A 6,737-nucleotide genomic window follows, 5' to 3' on the forward strand; every position below is an offset into this window, starting at 1 on the left:
GAAGACTTGGGATCACTCAGGTGATTTGTAGTCCACTGTGCTCACAAAGAAATCACAAGATGATCCAGAATAACTTCTCTACTGCTAAATGTAACCAAATATACGCAGTTCACTTTGAACCAAGGTTACAGGAAGCATGTGGCTGGCACACGAGGAAACAACAGTCTGCCCTTTCCTCACAGTATAACCCTTGACCCAGATGACCAGATTTCTCTGCAACAATTTGAGCTAAACAATCTTCATCCACTCTTCAGTTTCAGGTTTATAATCTTGGCACTATCATTACACGCAATTCTGCCTATCAAGTTAAACTGACACAATAAGGCAGCACTCCTTCCTGCTGCTTTTGTGAACGTTTACAAGGATGTGAATTCTGAAAAGTACACACTATCACATCTTGTGTCTCTTGCTATATAGAGCCCCTCTCCTCTTAAGGAGAAGAGCAGAAATCAAGGGGGTGAAAAAGCACTCATAAAAACACTAAATCACATGTACAACCGTGCAAATCTGCAAAGCATGCACACGCCTGCTTCGAATAAGTGCTACACTCTTCTTCCACATCAAACACCCCTGTCTAGAGTTAATGAGCACAAACATAAAGTCAAGCATCAAGCCCTCTCTCGGGATGCAAAGTATGTTCTTTAGTCTGTTGCTTCTCCCATTTCACACAGTCATGCTCACTACTCAAATACACTTTTCACTGTTACTCCAAACAGGAAGCCCATCTTTCTCTTTTAAAGTAGGTGCTCTTTCCACTTTACGCCTGGAGGAACCACAGGCTGTGTAATCCAGACATGCTGAGCATTACTCAGTTTAAGATTAAGATAGACTAACAATTGTGAAGGTACAATTCAGATTTAACCACAGCTACAGAGGCCACATCTTTGCATTTAGCAATAGCCTAGCCTCTTATTTCTTCTGTCTTCATGGGTGAAAAGCTGTATAATCATGTGAAGCCCCAGATCATTGTACTGAAACGCATTCAAGCGACACGGTGGCCCCTTGAAACCACCGTTCTCAGCCTGAGCAGAACGGCATATTTGGGCAGCCTCTCTGATGGAGCAGAGGGCTCAGCATGTTTCTTCACGAAAACACCAGATAAGGACAACCTCCTAGAAGAGCCACCAGACGGAATACACTCTTTATAAAGGCAACCTTCACCCTCTCTTGCCCCAAAGGCCCCCGTACCGCCTATGGCAAAACGCAACACCCGGGCCTGGCAGGCACGGCGGCGCGCCCAGGGTGCTAGCGAAGCCCAGGGCCGCCTGCCCGGGCACGACTGGGCCCACACGAACTCAACTGGTTCCTTACAGGCCAGGAAGAGCCTCCGGGTACAGGACGAAAAGCGCCGTGCCAGGAGTTTCTTAACACGACCTATTACCCCTCGGAGACCCCTGCTCTTTTGCCTCACGGCCCCTCAGAGGAGCGGCAGCGCCTCGCAGCGCTCCAAGGGCGCCCGTTCAACTCTCCAACTCTGGAGACATCGCCGCGATGTCTCTGGGCAGTCCCTCCCGACTGCAGTGGAGCTCCTCTACTAGGCCAGGCCGTGTCGGGCGGGTCTGATGGCAAAGCAGGACCCCCACAACACTAGGAAAACAGGACGGGAAAACTCCGCAAGAGCTATTTCCGGGGTTATAGCGACAAGGGCGGGGAACAGCTGCGGGGCTGCACCCACCCTGCGTTCTCCAGCGCCAAGGAAAAAGAAAGGCAGTAGAGATGACAACGTCAGGGCGGGAGACAGAGAAGTGGGCGGGCAGCCATCCTGACAGCCTTCACAGGAAGGCTGATACCAGTACCATGTCTGCCGCTCCCCTCGCCAGGCAGCAACTTCACCTACCCGCCAGCAAAGAGATGCACCAGGGTGTCCCTCTGGCTCATCCTCGTCGCCTGCAGCCAGACAAGACAACAGTGCCGGGCGCTTCCGCCCCGCGCTCAGCCAAACCACTGCTTACGGGGCTCCGCATAAATACGCACCGCGGACGCGCGGCTTCCTGCGGCGAGAGGCGGGGCAAGGGCAGGACTCCGCCTCCTGCCCGAAGCCTCTGCGGCAAGGGCCTGGTGTGGGATCCCTCGTGAGTGTGCAAGGAGACCCCGCCTCGCGTAAACAGAGCTCGCTATTGGCTGGGAGGTGTGACGTCACCACTGGCACCGCCTTATAAGTGACACGGCACCTTATCGTTGCTTTGTGGTGTGGGGCGTTTTCGTGTTCTGAGGAGCTGATGGTTGACTGTGGTTCATATTAGGAATGCCTAGTGCTGAGTTTGCCTGGGGTTTTTGGTGGTGTTGTGGTTGTAGGACTTTTTGCTTGTTTGTTTTTCTTTTCTGTTTCCTAGAGTGTTTTTTATCTGGTTGCTTTAGGCCAACAGTGACTTTCTGTCCTACTTGGCTGTGTGCCAGGTCTCAGGAAAGATCACCTGTAGCAGCCTGAGTAAACACTTTGGTAAATATCTAATGAGTAGTGCGGTGGGCTTAGAATTGCCTTACTAGCTTGTGTTTGTTATCTATTCAATGGGATTGTTTAGAACTTACAGTTGTTTTAATTTTTACATCTCATAGTAATTTATTTGTGTTGTACTACTTTCTGTTCAAGACCTGTGGAAAATTTTCTAGGCACAGCCTGAAACTACTACAGGTGGGTGTCAGAAAGGTGAAGCCAGCCTATTTTCAGTGGTGTCCACTACCAGACCAAGGGGCAATGGGTGCAAACTGGAACGCAGGAGATGCCACATTAACTGTTTTGCCCTAGTGAGGCCATTTCTGGAGTGTTTGATCCACTTTTGGACTCCCCAGTTCAAGAGAGACAGGGAACTATTGGTGGGAGTCCAGCATAGGACTATGAAAACGATGACAGATCTGGAGCATCTCTTTAAAAAAAGGCTGAGATATCTGGGCCTCTTTAGCCTGGGGAAGGGAAGAGTGAGAGGATCTTCTCAATGTTTATCAGTATCTAAAGGACAAATGTCAAGAGGATGGGTATAGACTTTCCCCGGTGCCCAGGAATAAGGCAGTTGGTAACTGGCACAAACTGGAATTTAGGAGATGAAGTCTGAGCATGAGAGGGAACCTCTGTTGTGTGAGGGCGCTGCAGCCATGGAACAGGTTGTCCAGAGAGGTTCTGGAGTCGACTTCTTTCGAGAGATCCCAAACCAGCCTGGCCATTGCAATCCTGGGCAACCTGGCACTTGTCCCCATAAATTCTAAAGAGAACTAAATACCAGATAAAGATTCTGCTTTATTATGCCTCTGTATAGGTGAACTCTCCATCTGGGAGCTACTAATCTCTGGGATTTAATGCTCCACTGTGACAAACAAAAAATGTTATGTGATGATTTTTATGCTTGGTTGTTGAATAGTAAGAATTTGTAGAGCAATTGTAACAGTTTATGCAAATTATTAGCTGTTTTGTAATAAAAAATCTTTTAATATAGAATTTAGGTATTGCATGGAAACATTTGAAAGGCCTGATCTGAAATATTTTCGTTTTTTATTAGGGGTCTGGAGCACTCTGATTGAAAATGATTTTGCAGTATTTCTTGAGGACTGTCTTTAACACTCCTTTTTTTTCTGTTCTCTGGCTAGACTGCTTATGGAATGTTTGATGGATATGCATTCTTACATGGTATTTCGCCTTTCATACATCAAGGAGAGGTGTGAAGAAATACCATGTGGGACCGCATTTGAGAACCCAGAACATAAATAAAAGCATTCAAAACATATGAGGATCTATTTTCAAAAGATCTTACTCATCTGTGTCTTTGTAAGGTTCTGGGGTTTTTTTCTGTAACTTTATTGCAAAACCTGACTAACTCTCCTACTGAACCCTCTATTTCTACCTCTTCATTCTTTACAAATAGTACCAACAAAAATGTTCCACTGGATTTTGGACTAATTTTCCTATGTGCTTGGTGTAACTAAGGTGTGAAATGGGATTCAACAAAGTTGCAGGAAGGAGAACAATGTGTGACACAAATTAAGCTCTTGTTATGATGTTTTTATTTCTGAATTTCTCAGGATACCATTCATCATAGCACGTGCTGCACTTTTCCTCTTGTAATCTTTCAACAGAAAAGAGTCTTTCTTAAATTTCATCAATTTCTTCTAGTGGTAAAAAGAGCAACAGAAAAGTTTTCCTACTTCCTTAATATTTTATTTTTTCTACATCTGATCTTTTATGGCAGCATAAGGTGGGATAATATATTTTTGCCAGACAGTAGAATTTCTGCTGCTAATTATCAATTAAGTATCTAAAAATTGCATTTGTCTTTCTTTCACAACTGCTAGGTTGGATTCTCATTCTTATATGTTTAAAATAACACTCTGTTTTTCTAATATTTATATGACTCTGTGGAGACATTTAAAACATAGAGGAAATGAGCTTGTACCTCCAAGTTTGACACAGCTTTAGTGTAGTCAAGGCTTTGTTTATTTTTCAGCATTCTTTAAACAAGCACTTGCTATATTTTGCCAGTGCCAAGGTTAATGCTCATAAAACAATACAAAACAATTCCTCTGTGAAATATTTGTCCTCAGCAACTTAGTTTAAAATATTTAACATTCTTAGATGTTCTGTTGATCTAAGTGATATGTTATTCCCTTTCCTGGCCAAACTTACAGAAATGTATTTTCTCCCTTCAAGAAATGTAAAAACAAGGTTTATTCACCTGGGAATTTTGATTCTGAACCATGTTATTCCACTTTTGTCCTTTTCCGAAATTCTCCTGCTGTGGGATAAAATTATTTGTTGATATCATAGTAAAATGGGTGTCTGTATTACATGCTTGTGGGGAGAGAGAGGGAAACTTGTATCCTGAGGAGGCACAAAAAGTAGATAAGATCCTTCAGTCTGACAAATTCCTCAAGTTGGTATGAATGTGAAAACCCAAACAACCAAAAAAACAAACCTCCTTTCATGGTGGTGAATGGAGAACTGAGGTTGAAGAACAGAAAACAGTGACACACAAGTCACCTAAAGCCCTGGCTCAGGGAATATTTCCTGAATAAAGTGTGCTGTGTGTGGTCTGCTTTGCTCCTGAGAGCTGGAGGCAGAGGCCAGCTGCAATTTCAAAGCCCTTTGAAGCACAATGTAAGTTATCATCTTGCCATCCCTGAGATGCTGTGTAGGAAGATGGAAGAAACCAGCTTCCCTTGACCAGGTCAATCTATGTAAGTTGCTCAAAACACAGTAAGAGACACAGTTATGTGTTTTTCAAATGACCATCCTATCCACAGTGCTCTGTTTCTCTCCATTTATCATGAAAAGCCAAAGGAAGTGTCTTAAGGCCTTCTATTTAAATGAAGGTATTCATGAATTGTATAGAATTAACTTAAAAACACTCAGAATTCAAGCCTATGAAGTTAAAATTTTATTCACTTCCTTTAGCCTTCATCATACTTAAACAGCATATAGAAGAATGAATGAATGTGTGGTAATATACTAAACAGGACAAGCTAACTTAAGAGCCGAATAAAGAAACTGATGTGATAGACAGGAGTGGCTAAAGGTATCTGGTACCACAGGTTCAGCTGCAGCTCCTATAAAGCCTTGTTCTAAGTACACAAAGTGAGATATAGCCCAAGGACATGGCAGCAGCAAAGTGTGAGAGGACTGTTACTCCAAGGGGGAAAACAGGGAGCAACTCTCACAAGGAAGTCACAAATGAAGCTTTCAAATACAGCTTCTGCGCTTTGGAAAGCAAGTGAAAGGAGTGGTGGGTGACTAAGGCTTCCTATTTTAATATTCTTGTGTGCGTTCTATGAAGTGCTTTTTTGGAAGTCGTTTGATGCAGCGTTTGAGAATGGATGAAGTTTAGCTTTTTAAACAGCATTAATGTGCATCTGTCTGAGAAATGAGACTTGACTTTGTGTTTATTAATGACACTGAGAAATTGAACTGCTTCATTACTGCTAATTAAGAACTGGCAGAAGGTTTAAATTTAGATATAAAGTAAGCCTCTGGGAAGAAACTCGATGGGTCTCATTAGTACGTAGTATATGAGATCAAGAGTTTAGATTTTGTTTTTAATATAATTTTCCTGATGTTTTATCTTGTTTGTTTCCATAAAGTGTTCAAAATGGAGGGAGATGCTTTCACATACCATGTTCTTTTTATTTCTGCTTATATGTTAATGTTTTCAATGAAGGGAAAGGAACTTCAGACATATAAACCAAAATCTTAAGATTGTCCTAACTTGTTTCTTGACTTGTGCAACTCAAGCTTGAGTGATAAATGCTATTATTTTTTTATTGCCAGTAGTTGGACATACTTTAACTTGTAGTTCTAGAATCACAGGAAGACATTATAAGGAATTTTTTTAGCTCATAAAGTGTATTCATTCTCAAAGTTAATATAATTAGCATGTTGTCCTTTTGAAATGGTAGAAATGAATTTGTGTCATGATGTGAAGTACAATTGTTGGGAGTACCTCTACTCCATCCTAGCAAAAGCTGACCTGACTCTGAACTCTGAGAAATGAACTTAATTCTGTGATTTTATTAATATTCTTCTAGCAATCTGCATAAGCTCCATTTCACAAATATTAAGGCAGAATGAGACAAGTCAGATGTTTAACCAAAGACATGGGACAGGTCACTGATGGATTTAGAAATAACCCTTTGACCAAAAATCCAGCAGGGAGACTGTGGTAAACAACTTTATACTTTGTGGAGGCTGCCTTTTTTTCCTGAGAAGAAAGCAACTTTTGTTCCTTGAGGACAGATAATTTATGTCTATTGCTTCG

This window comes from Indicator indicator, chromosome 13 (genome assembly GCF_027791375.1).
Source record: "Indicator indicator isolate 239-I01 chromosome 13, UM_Iind_1.1, whole genome shotgun sequence".
NCBI classification, from domain to species: domain Eukaryota; kingdom Metazoa; phylum Chordata; class Aves; order Piciformes; family Indicatoridae; genus Indicator; species Indicator indicator.